General features: G+C 63.0%; 1 long non-coding RNA gene across 1 annotated transcript; it reads right to left on the bottom strand.

The window, feature by feature from the left end:
- Window positions 1–9,462: 9,462 nt before the first annotated feature.
- LOC139178287 (uncharacterized) lies at window positions 9,463–13,171 on the bottom strand. The gene is made up of 2 exons (XR_011562751.1): window positions 12,870–13,171; window positions 9,463–9,675 (listed from the first exon to the last, which is right to left on the bottom strand). It is a non-coding gene; the product is annotated as an uncharacterized lncRNA (long non-coding RNA).
- Between the last annotated feature and the right edge of the window lie 6,185 nt (window positions 13,172–19,356).

Raw genomic sequence — 19,356 nt, 5'->3', positions numbered from 1 at the left:
GCCTCCAGCTGGTCCCCAAGGCTCAGCCATCCCTGGGCCCCGCTTACCCCAGGGCCCAGGGGCTCTGTCGCACACCTCCGCATTGGCCCCTGGCAGCTCCTGCGCACCTCCCAGAGATCCCGTCCCCTCCCTGGTCCCTCGTGGTAGGTGTTTCCGCCCAGTGTGTGAAGTGAATGAATGGAGGTGCGGATCGGGCCGGAGGGGTGGACACCCCGCATCACGCCTCCCCGGCCCTGCGCCACCACCCAGGCCGCCCCTGCGAGTTGCGAGGCGCTGGGACAGGCAGGGGCTCAGCAGCGCCCGCCCTGCCGGCGGCCACCTGGCCCCATCGCCCCAGCCCGCCATCTCCTGGGACCAGGAGGTCCCACCCCCTACGTGCGCGGGGCCTGGGCCAGAGGTGGCCACGGCCGCGGGTCACGGCTGCCGGAGGGGGAATTCACCTCTTCCAGGGAGGGCGGGGCGGGGGGGGGGGTGCCCTCAGACCTCCCGCTGGGGCGCCCGTCCTTGCCAGGAATGCGCGCGGGGCCGGGGCGCTGGCCGAGGGCGAGCGCTGGAGCGCGACCTGCTGGGGACGCCGCACAAAGGCACCCCGCGCCGCCCCTGCAGCACGGACCGTCGGGCCGGGCGCCGTGGGGCCCTGAGCCCCGGCAGGTGTAAGCGGAGACCCGGGCCTATCCGGAGATTCGCCCGCCGCCCTCCCGCGCGGGCCACGTGCGCGACGGTGGGCTGCCCGGCCGCCGTGCGGGGTGCGGGATGCGGCTGCGTGGAAGGCCGCGGGCTCTCCGTGAGCCGCGCCGCCACCCATCTTTCCATCTCGGGTGGGGGTTGGCTCAAGAATGCGTTCCTGCACCTACGGGCCCGTGCCTGCCCCCTCCTCCAGGAAGAGTCCCTGGCCGTTCTGGTCAGGTAGCAGGTCGCCTCCTGCTCAGCCTGAGGGCTGACCCTGAAGCCCCGCTCCTCTCCGTATCCCCAAGGACTCTCCAGTCCCTGGTAGTCCCGCGGCCGGGCAGGGGTCAGGGGCGAGGCCTGACCCGGTGGGTGGGTGGGCACTGAGCAGATGGGCAGGACCGGACTGCGCCCACAGTTTCCTGGGAGCCAGGGCGTGGCTCCAAGGCCGGCCTCCCCTCCCCAGAAGCCCTCCTCCATCCCCTTCTCCGGCGCTGGGGCACGTGGCTGAGGCGGAAGGAGCACACCCCACAGCCCAAGCCGCCCGCTGGCCTCCGCGGGCGGGCCTCCCAGCCGGCGGGCGCTGATTACTGTAATTGACACCCGCGGGTGGGGAAGCCCACGGAGAGCGGCCGAGGAGGCGGAGCGAGCACCCACCCGCTCCCACTCCCCTCTCTCCTTGGGATCAGGGTTGAGGCCAGGACGTCCTGGGGTCTCTGGGTGAATTAGCTGTGGTGGGGGTGATGGGGGGATGAAGTGAGGCTGGAAGGTCCAGCTGGAGGGGGAGCAGGCCTCTGGGCCCCCAGCCTGGGGCAGGGGAAGGGCCGGGCTGGTGTTGGATATTCACAGGCTGAAGGTGGGGAGCAGACCCAGGCCCCCAGGGGAGAGATTGGGGCCACTGCCTGGCTGGCAGGAGCTCCCTGGGGTTATGCGGGGAGCAGGGCTAGGCCCTGGGAGCTGGGGTTCAGAGCCTGGGGGAGCTGGGGAGTGAGATTCCGCCCTGCCCCCCTCCCAGCCTCCCCTGTGGCCTGGCTGGCAAGGCCTGGGCGCGCCCAGCTCCCTGGAGTTGGCAGGGACCAAAGGGCGGAAAGCCGTCCTCCGCCCTCGCCCACTGAGACAGGAATCCGTGGCCCCGGGGGACGGAATCCGCAGCCACATTCCGGGTGCCCTGGTCGCCACTAGGCAAGGGTGGGGCAGGGCTGGGGCGCCAAGGCTGGCACCGGGGAGTGTGGGAACCTCGTGCTGCCAGCACCCGGGCTGGTGGCCCTCTTTGCCAGCCTGGCAAAGAGGTCGGTACCCCTCTGTCTGCCCTCTAGGGCCTCAATGGGGCCAAAGTGGGGTCCATGGTGGGAGGAGGGGGTGGTGGGGCCTGGATGTCTTCTGCTTGAGACCGGGTCACCCTCACGACCGTGGGGAGGTGCAGCCCTGACCCCCCGGGCGCTCTGCGTGGGCAGGCCCTGCCCTGCCTGGGCCAGCAGGGGCCTTGGAAGGGAGAGGGCAGCGGTGGGCTGGCCCGTAGGGGTCATGCTGAGCGACAGGGTCCTGGCCCGCTTGGATGTGCTCACACACGTCCGCACCCAGCCTGTGGCAACTTGCTCGCTGGCAGGAAGGCGGGCACGCTCGTCCTGGTGGCAGCCCCAGAAGTTCCCCAGGAGGGTCTGTTCCCTGATGGCTGGCGCAGATCCCCTGGGTGCAGGGCCATTGGGCTGCAGGTGTGGCGGCTTCCAGACGTGCCTGTCCTGGGGTGTGGGGATGGAGCCCTGCTCCGAGGAGGGGGCAGAGTCCAGCCGGGCGTGGGCTGGAGGCTGGGCCGGTGCTCTGTCCAGTAGTTGGCCTTCCCACCCCCACTTTCCAGATGGAGAAACTGAGGCCCAGAGAGGTCAGGGACTTTTCCAAAGTCACACAGCAAGGTGGAAGCAGCACAGCAGATTCACGGTGGACTTGGAGAACCCTTGGAGACCTGAACCTTACTTTCCTGAGAGCCCGGGTGGGTGGCATCCCTGTCTCTGGCCTCAGTTTCCTCACCTGGGGAGTGGGCTCACAGTAACCACATGGCAGAGCCCTCGCGAAGTCAGGGAGGCGCCAGCCAACAGTCAGTGTCATCTGCCCCTACTCCCCACTCCCAGCACCCAGATAAAAGGCTCTGACGCACCGGGACCCCACAGCCATAACAAGGGGCCCCCTGGTGGCCACTGGTGGCACGAGGCCACCTGTCCTCTGCCCTTGAGTGATGGGCACACGGGTGAGAAAGGCCCTGAGGAGGGTAGGGGGCAGAGGGCAGGCCCTGGGGGGCACAGGGCAGAGGCTGCTGGGTTGGAGTGTCCATAGGGGTCCATGCAGGGGAGGCTGCGAATGCTGCCCCGTCAGGAGCTTGGATGGATCCTGCGGGTAGCTGGAGGCCATTGTGGCTGCGGGACAGTGTCCCCTGGAAGCTGACCGCAGGGGCGGCAGGGCCTGGGGCCGGGTTCACACGTGAGGGGACAGCAGCCCAACTCTGAGGGGGTGCTCAGTCGTGGGGTGTGTTCGGCCTGAGGCCTTGGCAGGTCTGGGCTGGGAGAGGAGCTGGCCAGGCACCCGAGGGCTCCAGGAGACTGGGGCGCCCACCCCCTTTCAGACCCCAGCGCGGTCCCCTCTGCTCCTCCGTCCTCAGAGGCCCGTCCTGACCCTAACTTGTCCCCGGGAAGCCACCAGCGTGCAGGCTTGAGAGGGGCTTGTGGCTCGGGACTCGGGTGAGTGAGCGGATGTGGGGCCCTCATCCTCCCTGGCTCCCTGCGTGCCCCGCGCTCTGGCCTGGGGTCTGGTCATGGGCACCGTGCCACCTCCCCCGTCAGAGCTGGCAGGTGGTGATGGCCGGGGCAGGAGGGATGGGGCTGGGGTGGACGGAACTCAGGGTCATGCTCTGGGCCCCGCCCTGGTTGGGGAGCATAGAGAAAAGCCGTGAGGGGCAAGGGTTACAGGCACAAGAGGGGCCCGGGTGGTCTGTGGGAGCCCACTGGCCTCTGGGTAGAAGGCTGGGCTCAGGCTCCGGGGCACTCACCTGGCCTCTGGGCACAGGGCGCAGGAACACGTTTTGGCTTGTAGCCTGTGGCCCCTGCTCCTTCCACTGCCAGCCCTGGGGGGCGGTGGGGTGCGGGGCAGGGCAGACACAGGCCTGGGAAGCCACCTCGGGCCCCATGTGTCCTAGGACTTCTGATCTGTCCAGAGGACCCCTCCTCTCTGGGCCCAGTCAGTCCTGGCCTTCGGTAAGCACCCCTCTCCACCGGCCTTGGTGCCTGTGGCCAGGGCATCAGGAGACAGGGCTCCCTGTGACTGGCTCCCCTCCTGGGCTCTGTTGTCACCTGAGCCTGGAGGTTGAGCTGGGCTGGATGTCTGTGCCCCGGGCACAAGCCTGCCCTACCCAGGAGCTGGGCCCACCACACACGCTGGGACCCCCAGGTGGCAAAGCACTCCTCAGTGAGGGCTGACCAGGGCGAGAAGGGGGGCTGTGCAAACCTGGAGCCCAGCATCCCCAGGGGCTGCCACCCTGTGCATTTGCACAGCTCCCCATGCAAGTGGTCAGCGTGTGTGTGTGTGTGTGTGTGTGTGTGTGTGTATGTGTGTGTGTGCGCGCGCGTGCTGTGGGCACATGGACACAGGTGCAGACCTAGTGAGTAGTCACACCAGCGCCCACCCACAGGCCCACACCCTCACACAGCAAGGAGCACAGACCACACACACTTGGTGACCAGCCCCACTCACGCACGTGTGAGCGGACCCAAAGCAATGGGGAGGGGGCTCGTGACTGGATCCCTGTGTCTCCTCCAGGGTACTTGTAACAAGCCCCTCCCCACTACCAGGGGTTCACCACACACGGATGCAGAGGACCTTGACCAACCCTCCTGCGATGGAAGAAACACGCCAGGCAGAGGGGCAAATCGAGGCAGCTGGGACTCAGACCCGTGGTAGGGGGTGCCCGGACCCTCAGGGCGGCCGGGCCGCAGCACGTGGAGGAACCCGGCGGGGCGGCTCCGTGAGGAGGAGGGGGTCGGCCGCGCCCAGCCCCGTCGGGGAGCCGGCCTCTTCTCGCCCCCGCGGGCTGGGGCCGGCCCAGAGCGGAGGGGTCGCCGAGGGCGCCGGCTCCCCGGGAATTCCAGGCGCGTGTGTCAGCGCGCTCGACTTCGCCGCCCCTGCGGCCCCCTCGGCCCCCTCGGCGGTTTGGCGCGGAGAGCTGATTCCCAAGGGGGCGGGCGGGGTCCACCCCGCACCCCCAGAGCGGCCCTGGCAGGAGCCGGTCTCCCTCTACTCCCTCCTAGTTTCTGCGCCCCAGGGGTCGCAGCTCCCCTGGGGAAGGAGCCGGGAGGGCCGGCACAAGAGGACTCGGACTGGGGAAGGGACGCCCCCGTCCAGCTGTTTCTGTACAGACCTCTACGTGAGCTGGGGGCGGCGTCTGGATCTTGGGCGCGAATCCCAGTTGGGCTTTGATTTTCGCATCTGGAAAATTGGAAGCAGAGCAGCGCCTGCCTCGCACAGTATCGCGCAAATAGCCGCCACGGCGAGCGCCGCCAGTGCCCGGGATGGGACGCTGCATGCGAGCCCGGGGTGCGGGGACCCAGGACACCCACCCTGCCCGCCCCGGCTCGCTCTGGGGCTGCCTGGAGCCCCCTCTGGGTCGCACACACCGAAGTCTCTCTGCTCCAGGCCCGCCCCGGCGCTGCTCTGCCAGCGGCCTCGACAGGCCCCGGCGCGCTCAGGGCTGCGGGGCGAGGGTGGGTGCGCGCCGGCCCCGACCGGAGCGCGCCGGGGTCGGAGGGGCAGGGGCGGCTCTAGGCGGCGGGAGTGGGTGGAGGCGGCGAGGGAGCTCCGGCCCGGGCCCTGCCGCAGCCCCTCGCCGGGCTCGGGGTCTAGACCGGGTGAGGGGAGGGCGGGGGGAGCCGGGCGTCTCGGGACCCGCCCGCGGCGCCCGGCCCCTCCGCGTGCCCTTGGGCGCTGCTCGCCCGTTTCTCCGCGGGGGAAGCGGTGGGTCCCGCGCACCCAGGGGAGGGGGCTCGGGATTTGTGTCCCAGCGCCCGGCGTGCTGAGGGGTCCCCGGGTTGCTCGTGGTAACGCAGACGCACGAAGCGGTACGGGGCAAGCCAGCCGGCGGTCTTGGGCCGCGCCTCCGCCTCCCTCTGCCCTCACCGGCCCCTCGGGGCAGGCGCTCTGGGCCGCGAGGCGCCCGCGATCGGGGGAGCCCCGAGCGAGGCCCGCGGACGCAGGGCCGACGTCAGCCAGCAGGCGGCGCGGGGCGGCCGGCGGAGCCCCGCCGACCTGCTTCCCTAGGCCCGGCCGTCCCGTTCCGGAGCGCCCACCGGAATCGCAGACGGGGACCCAGGCCCCCGAGCCCTCGCCTCATCTTGAAGTTTGCGTGCAATAGGGGGGCAGGAAGGCGGGTTTTTGGGGCATTAGGTGCATGAAACTTGTGGAGCCCAGCTGTGTCCCTAGGAGGTGACCTTGAACACGGCCCAGGTTCCTCCTTCACTTCCTCTGTGAAAATAGGGGGTGGGGGCGGGAAGAGAATTCCCTGCTGCTGGCCGGCCTTGCCCGGAGGAGACACGGGCCTTCGAGAGGCTGGGCCGCTGGAGTGTCCTGGGGGAGAGGGCTGAAGGCAGGCCCACTGGAGGCGGGGTGGCTCCCCGCTCCGCTCAGGGCGTGGCTGAGCCAGGAGAGGCTCCTCGGGACAGAAGCCCCTGTCCTAAGCCCGGGGGCCCTGTGGGGCTGGGCCTGGGGCTGGACACCTGGGAGGGCCTGCCTGTCCGCAGGGCCTGTGAAGAATGGGATGGAGGAGGTGGGGGGAGCCCAGCCTACAGCAGCGCCCCACCCCAGTCAGAGCTCGGCTGAGGCACCAGCCTGAGGGCACCGTGCTCACAGCAGGCCTCCAGCCTGGGACTCCTCCCCAGACCCTGGCCTCCCAGTGTCCAACCCCATGGAGGGAGGAGCAGGTCAGCTGGACACCCCTCTTCCAGCTACAGCATTGCCTGCACCTCGCCAGCACTCACTCTGGTGCCCAGGGCCTGCCCACCTGCCCCTCCCCTGCCTACCCCCACCCCCAACCTGGTGCCCCAGCCATCAAGGGTGCAGCCTTTCCTGAGCCCTTCCAAGCACTCACCCTGAGGATTGGCTTCTGTGTCACCCTCAGAGAACCCTCTTCTGGGCCTGGGCAGAGAACGATTCATCCAGCGGGCCGGGGTGTCCACCTGCTGCACAATCCAGAGAAAGGTTTAGCCCTTGCCTAGCTCCTGGGAGGCACCTTCCAAGCCCCTGGAGTGTCTGAGACAGCCTCTCCTGAGCACACAGCGGGCCCTTGGCTGAGTGGTGGGCGGGCAGCTGCCCCAAGGCGCCAGCCACTGGGCCTCTGTCCTTGGTTTCCCATTTACCAGGACACAGGCTGAAAGCAGCTGAGAGCAGCTGCCTTGGTTGTAGGCAGGCCTCCAGGTGAGAAAGCAGGACTTGTAGGGAAAAGGGAGGGGCCTCGTGGATGGATAGAGAGCAGGCCGGATGGATGCGTGGATGCAGGAAGCGGGGAATAGGGGGGTGGATGGGTGGATGGAAGGGCGTGGAGAGATGGGTGGATGATGGAGAGATGCACGAAAGAGCAAGTGCAGCGCGTTGTTCATTGTAGAACGTAGGGGAGGAGTGTGTGAGGTGTCACCGTACAATTCTTTCAACTGTGCTGTGTGTTTGAAAATAGAATACAATGTTGGGGAAATGTTTGTGGATAAGCCCTGTAACACACACGTACACACACTGCTGAAAACTCACGGGCTAGGACTCCCCTGGTGGTCCAGGGGTTAAAAATCCTCCTGCCAATGCAGGGGACACGGGTTAGATCCCTGGAGCGGGAAGATCCCACGTGCCATGGGGCAACGAAGCCCGTGGGCCGCAACTGCAGAGGCCACGCGCTGCAACCCTGACGCCCACCTGCCTAGGGCCCGTGCTTGGCAACGGGAGAAGCCCCTGCTCGCCGCAGTGGAAGGAGAAAGCCTGCGCACAGCAATGGAGACCTAGTGCAATTGAAAAGAGATAATTAATCAACAAAAGTTTTTAAAACATCATGAGCTAAAGAAGAGATCATAATAGAAGTTTTTAAATACCCAGAGCTGAATGATAATAAAAACACTGTGTATCCAGACTTGTGGGGGGCTGGGCAGCAACAGCGGTGCTTCCAGATACACGGGTGGGAAAGAGGGGAGCCCCGGGATTGTCAGCGGCATCCCCGTCTCTCAGGGGACGGGGTGTATCAGGGCTGCAGAGAGGCTGGAGGGAATAGTTAGTACTTGGTCGCACCAGTAGCCGATGAGCTGGAGCACTGGTCAAAATCAGACACCATGCCTGAGAGGGACCACACGGAATGCAGGTTCTCCCTGAGTTTTGCGAATCAAATGAAAATGTTGGGGGGAAAAAAGAAGGCATTGATGGGGAGACAGAATAACCCTGGAGAAAGCTTGAAAATAGAGATAAAACCAAGCTTGGGAAAGGATGAAGCAGGAAGCGAAGGCGAAGGAGTAGGTCTGCGAAGACAGAGTTCGTTCTTTGAAGAGACTCAACCAACGAAACAGACCAACTTGCGAGAAAAAGGAAAGAAGGGTTCCCTGGTGGCCCAGTGGCTAAGACTCCACGGTCCCAAGGCAGGCGGCCCAGGTTCCATCCCTGGTCAGGGACCGAGATCCCGCGTGTCCCAACCAAGAGCTCGCGCGCCAACCAGAGACCAACGTGCCACAGCTAAGACCTGGCACCGCCAAGTAAATGATCAGTGCTTTTAAAAAAGGAAAGAACACAAAAATAACAACGTAAATCGAAAAGAAGACGCAATGTCAGACTTAAAAGGAACCGAGAAGCCGCGGACTAACAGGAAATGGTTGCGAAAGGTGTATCAGATAAAGGATTTGTTTTCAGAATAAGTAAAGAATGTCCAGAATTCAACAGTAAAGGAACAAACAACCTGATCTGAAAATGGGCCGAAGACAAAGGTCCATATAGTTCAAGCTCTGGTCTTTCCGGTCGTCATGTACGGATGTGAGAGCTGGACCATAAAGAAGGCTGTGCAGCAAAGAATTGATGCTTTTGGACTGTGGGCTGGAGAAGACTCTTGAGAGTCCCTTGGACAGCAAGGAGCTCAAACCAGTCAATCCTGAAGGAAATCAACCCTGAATATTCATTGGAAGGACTGAAGCTGAAACTCCAATACTTTGGCTGCCTGATGCAAAGAACTGACTCATTGGAAAAGACCCTGATGCTGGGAAAGACTGAAGGCAGGAGGAGAAGGGGACGACAGAGGATGAGATGGTTGGATGGCATCACCGACTCGATGGACATGATTTGTGCAAACTCCGGGAGACAGTGAAGGACAGGGAATCCTGGCGTGCTGTGGTCCATGGGGTTGCAAAGAGTCGGACAAAACTGAGCGAATGAACAACAACAGAAGATCTGAACGTAGGCCTGAGGAAGGTGTCCTGCTAAAGGCAAATGAGCACCTGAAAAGATGCTTCCTCCCTGTGTCACTGGGCAAATGCAAATTAACCCACAGCGCGATACCACCTCTGAGAGAACAGCAGAAACCAGTAACAAGAATAAAAGAGCAACACCACACAAGAAACCGTGTGAGACATTTGCGAACAAAACTGTGAATGAAAACTCCCGACGTGTCACCGGTGAGAAGGCACAGCAGTGTAGCCTGGTGGAAGGGTGGGATCATGTCTCAGCGACTGGTGACCCAGGGCTTCCACTCCTAATATTTACTCAGGAGAAGTGAAAGCTCATGTTGCTGCAGACGCCTGTGCATGAATCTTTACAAGAGCTTTATTTACGGTCGCCCCAAACTGGAAACAAAACAGGTGTCATCCGGCTGGTGCGGCGGTGGCCCCTGCCATCTGTCCACAAGATGCCACCAGGGGAAGGGGCTGTCCATGTGCCCAGTGGGCATGAGCCTCCAGTGCCTTGTCTGTCGAAAGACTCCAGACCCCAAAGGCTGTACAGGTCCGTTCACGTAATGTTCTGGAAGAGGCAAAATAAGAGAGGGCGATGACAGATGAGTGGTTGCTAGGGGTTGGGGTCGGGGAAGGATTACCTCTCAGGGGCCGCAGAGGGCAGCGTGGGGATGATGGAGCTTCCCCCCGCACGACTCTGGTGGGTACACAGCCGGGTGCATTTGTCAAAACCTGCAGAACTGAGGCTTCCCTGGTGGTCCAGTGGCTAAGAATTCGCCTGCCAATGCAGGAAACGTGGGTTCGGTCCCTGGTCCGGGGAGATCCCACCTGCCACAGGCCAGATAAGCCCGTGAGCCACAACTACTGAGCCCACACGCCCTAGAGCCCATGGGCCACCGCGGGAGAAGGCCCCGCAGTGAGAAGCCCCCACAGCACAACTGAGAGAGCCTGTATGCGGCAGCAAAACCCGGCACAGCCACCGGTCAATAAATATGCTCATTTAAAAGGAAACCTACAGAGCTGAACGCTGCAAAGTGAATTTTACTGCAGGTACATGAAGATTTTTTAAAGTATAAAACACCCATTTCAAAAGGCAGACAATAAGAAGGCACTGCAGACTGCCGTGTGTTATTTCTGAAAACATAAATGAAATGAACAAACTATTAGAAAACCGGAATGGGCTAGAGGAAATGAAAACCTGAATGAAGCGATGCTCGGAAGTCTTCCCACACAGACACCTGGAGCTGGAAGCACAGACACAGACACGGTGGTGCCTCAAAGCAGGCTCAGCTCTCTGACCAGGTTGGCAGGCGACTCTTGGCTCCAAGGGGCAGGGAGGAGCAGGGAGCGGGCGAGAGCGCGGCATGCAGGCAGAAGTGGCAGCCCGCGGCTGCAGCGGGGGACGGAAGCCTGTCCACTGTCTCCCTGACATCGGTCGGGGTTTGGGGCTCAACCTGGGACCCCAGACCCCACTGTGGCACCTGAAGGTGAGACCTGACACGTGGACACGTGGCCGTAGCACTCACGCTTGTACAAAGGACCTTGGGGCTGCCCAGCCCAGTGCTGGGTCCCTGCAAGGGGGTGACACGGAGCTGCCAGCAGTAATGGGAAGTTCACAGTGGAGCTGGGGCCTATTTCAGAATGAAGTTAGGATACAAGTTTCCTGAGCTTCCCAGGTGGCTCATTGGTAAAGAATCTGCCTGCTGTGCAGGAGACATGGGTTCAAGCCATGGGCCGGGAAGATCCCCTGGAGAAGGGAATGGCTACTCACTCCAGTATTCTGGCCTGGGGAATTCCATGGACAGAGGAGCCTGGCGGGCTGCAGCCCATGGGGTTGAGAGAGTCGGACACGCCTGAGCGACTAAACACCACCACGTTTTCTCTGCAGGGTCACACCGATACAAGAGGGACCCAGGGGAACGGAAGAAGTAAAATGACCTCCGTTGGCAGATGCTGTGATCTGATATGTAGGAAATCCTGAGGATTCCAGCTGAGTGGCAGGATACAAAGCGAACAAGGAAATCAACTGCGTGTGTACTCACTAACAGCAGAGAAACTGAGAAGGCAATTAGGAAGTCAGTTCCATTCTGTCTCTCTCTCTTTTTTTTTCCTACACTGTGAGTCCGAAGCATTTGCACTCCTGCCAAGTTCCCAGGGATGTGCTGTGGGTGGCTGGGGGCGGAAATCAGTTCCATTTTCAGCGGCATGAAAAATAATAAAATACTTAGAAATTGCCTGACCCAGGGAAGAGAGGAGGCCGCACCGTGGAAACCATGGACTGCGGCGGGAATCAGTGCAGACAGACAGGGAGGCCCACGCCCCGCTCGGACCGGAGGGCGCCCTGCCGTCACAGAGTGGGTCTGCAGTCACCGCAGCCCCTGCCCAAGTCCCGGTGACGTGACTGGTTTTGTTTTGTTCTGTCTGCAGAAATAGAAATGCTCAGAAATGCTCAGACGCTCAGTCGTGTCCAACTCTCCGAGACCCCTCGGACTGCAGCCCGCCAGGCTCCTCTGTCCTCGGGATCCTCCAGGCAAGAATACTGGACTGGGTGCTATTTCTTTTTCCAGGAGACCTTCCCGACCCAGGGATCCAATCATGTCTCTTGTGCCTCCTGCATTCGCAGGTAGATTCTTTTGCCACTATGGCGCCTGTGAAGCCCCCAGAAGCAGAAACGTCCTCCCTAAACATCACGTGGGGCCTCAGGGAGGCAGTCCCAGGAATGCACCCTCGGGGCAGAGATGATGCCTCCCCTCAGCCTGGCCAGCAGAGACAGGGAGGGGGTGGGGGGTGCAGGAGGACAGGGCCGAACGGGGAGGGGGCCAGACGGCAGAGGAGCCAGGCCGAGACTGGGCGCAGCGTGCCCACTCAGCCCGGCCTCTCTACCTGGGGGGCGGGCACTCTGCCCACGCCCTGCAGGTGCTCACGCCCCTCCTGGAGTCCCGCCTGCACCCCATCTCAACCGGGAGAGTGGAGCCCAGCCGCCTGCCCGTCACAGGGAGGAACGTGGGCTAGGGCTGGGGCCGGGTGGGGGCACACCGAGTCTGCCACAGTGTGTGGTGTGTGTGTGTGTGTGTGTGTGTGGTGGGTGTGTGTGTGTGTGTATGGGGTGTGTGTGTGCGGTGTGTGTGTGGGGGTGTGTGTATGTGTTTGTCTCTGTGTGTGTGTGTGCGGTGTGTGTGTGTGGGGGTGTATGTGTCTGTGTGTGTGTGTGTGGTGTGTCTGTGTCTGTGTGTGGGTGTGTGTGTGTGTGTGTGTGAGTGTGTGCACACGCGCCTGTGCGTGTGGGTGAGTGCCTCCGTGGGTGAGTGCCTCCATGGCCACGTGTGTGAGCGCAGCTGTGTGCACTGGGCTCTCCTGTGTGAGGAAACAAGCATGCCTTGGTGTCGCAGCCAGAGAGGGCGTGCCAGCGGGGCGTCCAGGCAGGGGTGGGCTCCCCGTCCGGGTCGGGGTGGGCTCCCTCGGTCAGGCAGGTAACAGGCCCACGGAGTGAGCCTGTAGTGAGGGGCAGGAAGTGGGGGCCACTCCACCCTGTCCTGGCATTTCTGAGGTGGGGGCAGCCCACGCGCTGGGAGTGGAGGCTGTGGCTTCAAACATACATGTGTACACGCACACCCCTCTGCCCTGCCCCGAGCAGAGCCCCGACTGTGGGTTGGCTGCACCCCTGCTTGGTCACCTAGGACCCCAGCTGCAGGCCTGGCCCCTCCCCAGCCTGGCACTGCCCCCCGTCGCCCCATCCATGCCCTCCCGACCACAGCTGGCCACCTGCCAAGATTGTGGGTGCCTCGGTAGAGCCGTGACTCCTGCCGCCCAGCGCTCGGCAAACACTCGCTAACCCGGCGGCCAGACCATGAGTTCCGGCCACCCTGGTCCCCCTAGCCCGGCAGCCTCACGGGCTGTTACCCGAGTGCTGTAACCTGCTGTCGTCTGGAGCCCCAGCCTCCTGCAGAGGAAACCAGATTGCTTCCGGCGCAAGCAGCGGCTCGCACGCCAGCCGGGGTGTGTTTTTCCACGTGGGGCCTCTGTCTCTGCTGCGTCCGTGGGGGGAGGGGTGGGCATGGGTCCAGCGCCCTGACTGCCCAGCCCCAGCTGCTCCCCCCCCAGGTCCATTTGGCTTTTCACTTAGTAGAGAGGGTGACAGGCGGGGAGGGCCAGCAGCCCGGAGCCTGCGTGGCAGCGCAGGGCTCACGGCGAGTTCCTGCCTGCCTGCCCTCCCGGCACCTCTGAGGGCCTCCCCAGAATCTGGGGCGGCGGTGGGTCAGGGGGGCCCCTCTGGGCAGGGCTGCCAGGCAGCCTCTGTCACGCAGTGGCGTTGGGGTCCCCCCCACTGGCGGCCCTGCTGACATTTGGGGCTGGAAGCTTCTCTGTGCTGCAGGGCGCTGTTCTTCCTGGGCGTTAGGGGTGCTTGGCACCATCCCTAGCCTCCAGCAGCAACCCCGCCCAGGTAGGAAACCCGACGCCGTCTCCAGGGAGGCTCAGTGTCCCTGGGGACAAAACCTCCAGGTTGGGGACCCTGGGCTGCAAGGAATTGAGGCCCACAGGGGCCTCGAGGCAGGGGTCCGGGGGGGAGGCTCTTGCTCTCACTGGAGACCTGCCGTCTGCGGCTGAACTTTGATAGTAAGTGAGCCTGGGAGTAGCAGCCAGGAAAGGAGGCAGAGCCCTGGCCACTGCCCCCCCACTCCGCCCCCCAGCCTGCAGAGGTGCTCCAGGCCGCCTCTCGGCTTCTGCCCAGCTCTCCCTGCCCCGGGGTAGGTGGCCGGCCACACACAACTGTGCTTCTGCTGGGCAGAGACTGTCCTGCTGTGCCCGCTGTGGGGGCCCTGACCTCTGAGACCCTCCCTGGGTCCTGGGACCCTGAGGCAAAGCGGGCGGTCCCCAAGGGCTGCTGAGGGTGGACCAGGGCCTGAGGGCTGCAGTCCTGAGGGGCGCTGGGGCCGCAGGGCTGCAGCCGGGTCTGGGCCGTGCTCGGGGAGGGGGTGGCCCTGAGGGAGAGCAGGGCCCCTGCTTGGACCTGGTGTGCAGTAGGCACTTGATTAACAGCTGCTGACGAAGCGAACAGCCTCGTCCTGCTGCCATGTGACTGGCTCACCAGTCACCAGGCCAAGTCCTGGGGGGCAGCCCTGACCAGGTGACCACTTGCCAGCTGGGCTGGCTGGGGGTCCCCAGCCGGCCCCACTGAGTACTGTCCACCAGGGCTCTGCCTGCTGAGGCTCCCTCCCTGGAGAGGCCAGGGACGACGCTCAGGGAGCATGGATACGCCAGGGACCACACTCGAGGCACGTGGACACACCAGGGACCACGCTCGAGGTGCGTGGACACGCCAGGGACCACGCTTGGGGCCTGTGGACATGCCAGTGATCACTCTCGGGGTGTGTGGACACGCCAGGGACCACGCTCGGGGCCTGTGGACATGCCAGGAAACACGCTCGGAGCATGTGACATGCCAGGGACCACGCTCGGTGCATGTGGACACGCCAGCAATCACGCTCGGGGCGTGTGGACATGCCAAGGACCATGCTCGGGGTGTGTGACATGCCAGGGACCATGCTCGGGGCATGTGGACACGCCAGCAATCACGCTCGGGGCGTGTGGACATGCCAAGGACCATGCTCGGGGTGTGTGACATGCCAGGGACCACGCTCGGGGCACATGGACATGCTGTGGCCAGGGTGGGAGTGGCAAGAGCCATGTCTGAGAGGTGCCCGTGCCCCTCGCGTGCCTGTCTCCACCTGCAGAAGCGCCTCGTGCACCTTCAGGATGAGTTCTTGTTCATCTTGGCGCCCCTGGCCTCCTGTTCTGTCCTCACGTATTAACTTGGGCCAGGCATCCCTGACTGAACAGAAAGCCTCACTGTTAATATCGCCAGACTCTTCCCTTCTTTTTCCCCTCATGTAGTGCTTTTGAACACATTTTTAATGTCCTTCTCTGGCCAGGCTGCCAAGACACCCTCCTGCACATTCTGCTATTTGCTTCACGGCCTTGCAGACCCCCTCACTGGGGTTCTATTTAGAGCCAGGTCTGCCTGCCCTGGGGCAGCGGCCTGCGGTCCCCACCTGCCTTGCGCCGGGGCGGGGGACAGCCACCCGCTTTCTTCTGAAGCCTCGCTGTTCTGTGCCCCGGTAGCCGTGTCCCCCCCAACAGCTGTTGTCGTTTTTTTTCTGTGTGAAGGAGAAAGTCTCTTGCTACTTTCCAAACCTCCGGTGCTCCAAGTTTCAGTTTCCCCTTTCACCCTCCCAAGAACAATTCTTCCTGTCCAGAGGCTGGATGTGAGTTCAGTCTTTTTAAGAAAAACAAAAATCCTTTATTTCTTTGGCTGTGCCAGGTCTGAATTCTGCACTAAAGTCAGGATTTCTGTTCTTCCTCAAGGCATGTGGGATCTTAGCTGCAGCATGTGGGATCCGTTCCCCAACCAGGGATCGAACCCGGGCCCCCTGTACTGGGAGTGCAGTCTTAGCCACTAGGCCACCAGGGAAGTCTCGAGCATAGTCTTTAGAGAATGGTTTCCTCTCGTGGGGCGTATGCACAAGGGATGGGTGGACTCAGGGACCAAAGAGAGTGGGGTGCAGACCCGCAGCCCCCAGGGCTTGTGCACTGGGAGACAGACAGAGGGGGCAGGCCTACCACAGAGCAGGAGTCGGTGGCCGGTGACCCTGACCTGGGTCCGGACCCCTCTGTGCCCCCAACAGACACTGGCGATCCTGGGTTCCCGAAATACCGCCAGGCAAAGCATGCTTGACGCTTTCTTCTGACAAGTGGATGGGTTGTTCTGGAAATTCTGGAGAGAACAGTAACATTGTTTGCCATCTTTAGCCTCCTGGGAGGAGCAACATTCTGTCGGTGGAGATGGAGTCTAGCAAGGCCTGTTGAGCTGCTGGGCCAGAACCACGGGGACTGAAGGTTTGGGTTCTCCACGAGGACCCTGCTTCGCAGGCTCTGGGCAGTGGGTCTCCTGGGGCTTCTGGGGGGAGGAAGCCTCCTTAGGAGGAGCTGCCCCAGCTGCCCCACGGGCCCCGCTCCCCTCCATCTGCCCTCCTCGTTGGTCCCCCAGGCTCCCTCTCCCAGCTTCTGCTCTCCAAGCTCCTCTCCTCCTCCCAGATCAACCCCGCTCTGGACCCTCTTCTCATTTGGGGGCAGTTTCGTTCCTGGGCCTGGCCAGCATGCATCCCGCCCACCTGTCTGGGACCTGCCTTCGCCAAGTGGAAGAGAAGCTGATGAGCATGTGTGCCTGAGGCAGTGCGTCCCCCCATACCCTGAAGCTCTTCTTGTTTAGGAACAGCACGCAGGGTCAGTGGGCACCATAAAATCAAAGACCACATTTCCCAGCCATCCCCCCAGCCAGGCATGGCCACAGCTCTGCATTCCTGAGGAGACGAGACCAGAAGCACTGTTTGGGGATTCTGGTGGATCTCCTCAAAGAGGAGGGGCCCCACTCTCCTCTACTTCCTTCCTTCCCGACACCTGGAATGCAGATGCGAAGGCTGGAGCTCAAGTAGCCATTTTTGACCAAGAGACAAGGCATCTGGTTTCCCAAGGCCGTGGAAGCCGATGGGCCAGCTGAGGGAGAGAGAGAGAGAACTCCACATGCTCAGCATGGCTGTCTGGGGCTTCTGCGGTGATGGGCAGCCTGTTCTGGGCTGATCTAGAGCACACTTTAACTCTGTTGAACCCACGACCTGTGATTCACATTCAGACTGTGCCCCAGTCAGAGGAAGATGGGCCGGTAATGAGTTTCAGAATCACCAAGCTCCTGGGATGACTTCTGTAAAGCCCCTTTTTGTTCACAGCCTCTTCTCTCTGGAGGAAGCTCTCTCTGAAACCACCCTGAAAGCCCCTTCTCTGGGGGGCTCTGGGGAACTCCTTGTGAAAACACCAAGTCCTGAGGAAACCCCGGAGCCCCTGCTTCCCCTCCCCAGCCCCCGATTCAGTGACGCAGCATCAGTGAGGCTCAAGAGTTAGGTGGGGACAGCGGCCAGCAGGCAGGACAGCCTGGCAGACTTTCTGGAAGAAGAAAAAGCGGTCATCTCCCAGTGGATCAGGGTGGTACAGACAGACCGACACATGAGGAAGTAGGGCCTGGTCCAGGCGGGGCCGTCTGGAGACAGAGGGCCAAACGTGGCGTAAGAACAAAGCTGAAGAGACGGAGCACGTGACCACCCCCACAGAGGCGGGCAGACGGTCCCGCGAGTCTGGGACAACTGGAGGGTCCTCAAGGGCAACAGCTGAAGTTGACGGAGGAGACACGGAAGATATGAAAACCCCGAGTCCTGCACACTCGCGTCCTCAACAGTGTTACAAGGCAGCCCGCATGTCCACGGGTGGGTGACGGATGAACAGACGCAGTCCAGCCACACGGTGACACAGCACTCAGCCACACGGGGAGTGACATCTGACACCTGCTCCGGCGTGGGCAGGCCTTGAGGACCTCATGCCGAGTGAACCAGGCCCGTCACAAAAGGATGCTCCTGGGAGAGTCCACTCGTCGGGGGTCCCTGGAGCAGTCAGACCCACAGAGACAGACAGAAGGAGGGCGGGGGAGGGCTGAGGAGCCGGGGCTTAGTGGGGACAGGGTTTCTGTTTGGGGAGATGAGCGTCCTGGAGATAGACAATGTGGTGACGGTCACATAGCAACGTGAGGCCGCTGGTCACAGCAGCGATCTCTTGAAAGCGGTTATAACGGTAGATTTTGCTATCTATAATTGCTGCAGTGAAAATCTCTGAGTCCCTAGTGATACTCAGGGAGAGATAGAGAGAAAGAGTCTGACATCTTAGCTGCGGCAGGAGGTGGCTTGCTGCCCTTTGGCTGGGGGAGCAGGGAGGCCCCAGCTCCCTAACCACCCCCCCAGGACTGCTGGTGCCATCACAGATGGAGATACCACATGATGGGAACGTCACCACTCAGAAAGACCGAGTGCAGAGGCCGCCCTGGGGTGGGGAGTGAGAGGTCCGGGGTGGGGGACGAGACACCAGGCATGCCTTCATGACGGGGGTCCCAGCGCCAGAAATGCTGACTGAACCGGCCGGGGCTTCAGACCCACTTCCCAGACCCGGGAAACCCGCAGTGGGGGATCATGTTAAATGACCCGGGGAGCCCCCAGTCACACACATCTAGACTGTGTGATGTATCGCGGGACGGCCAGCCAGGCCACCTCAGGAAGCGGGTGTCGGGGAGCGCTGCATCCGAGCGGGGCCACCGAGATGCCCAACACCAACCAGGTACGCGTGCCGGGCGCACTGTGCCTGCCGTGAGCCACCTGGCACCGCCAGCCGGCTGTCGGGGCCAGGGAGGGTGGGCGGGGCGTGCGGAGGCTCTGCAGGGGAACACGGCGCTGAGCCAGGGGTCCGATTCTGCTCACAGGCACGAAGCTTGTCTAGAAGTTCTGGTGCTGGTGTGGGTGGTGGTCACTCGGGCCGTCAGGACTCCTCTCCTTTCCCTATAAAGCCTTCCGAGGCTGTGAGGGGAGCGGAGACCATGGCCTGGAGGGGCGCACTGTCCGGTAGGCGTCCGGACAGTGGGTCGCCGTCCGCCCCACTTCGTCTTTTCAGGTTTAAATCTGTGACTATATGACCCGCTTAAAACAACGACTAATGTTCCCCTGTCATGGGGAGGTGACGTGATGCTGCAGATGGAATGAGGGGTGCCTGCCTGGCGGAAGGGGGGCCCCGGGAGCTAGCGGCCTCTACGTGAGCAGCCCCCAGGCGTGTTGAGAAAATGGGCTGCAGCATGACCCTTATCCTGCCTGCAGACACTCAGCCTTCTGGAAACGCACCAGGCCCCTGGCTCCCCCGAAACCCCATCGCCCACGCCTGCCCCGCTGGCAGGGAGTTGCGCCGGGAAGCAGGTGGGGTGGGCGCTGCTGCCGCCCCACGGCTCGCAGTCCCCAGCTTCTCGGGGCCCGGCTCCCTTCCCAGGCCCCCTGAGGAACCCAAGGGAGGGCTCAGCTGCCCTTCTTGACCCCACGGCCACGGCCCAGGGGGACGGTGGCCCGAGCCCGTCTGCTGGGGGCTCAGCAGACGGGAACACGCAGACGTGGGGCCAGCACCCTCCGGGCTGCTGCAGATGCCGCAATCCCGGGAGGGCCCAGGCTGCCCTGCGATGACAGCTGTCCCCCGGCGTCCCTGAGGGCACTGGCCTGCAGCCCTGAAGTAGGCTCTGCTCCTGCTGAGGCCCTAGGTCCTCAGACCCCGAGGAGGCGCCCTGGACCACCAAACCTCGGCTCCGCTGCAGACCGCTCGTCTGGGCCTGCGCCCCTGG

The sequence above is a fragment of the Bos indicus genome, chromosome 21 (genome assembly GCF_029378745.1).
Source record: "Bos indicus isolate NIAB-ARS_2022 breed Sahiwal x Tharparkar chromosome 21, NIAB-ARS_B.indTharparkar_mat_pri_1.0, whole genome shotgun sequence".
In the NCBI taxonomy this organism is placed as follows: domain Eukaryota; kingdom Metazoa; phylum Chordata; class Mammalia; order Artiodactyla; family Bovidae; genus Bos; species Bos indicus.
The sequence above is the reverse complement of the archived record's forward strand: the minus strand, read 5'-3'. Positions and strand labels throughout refer to the sequence as shown.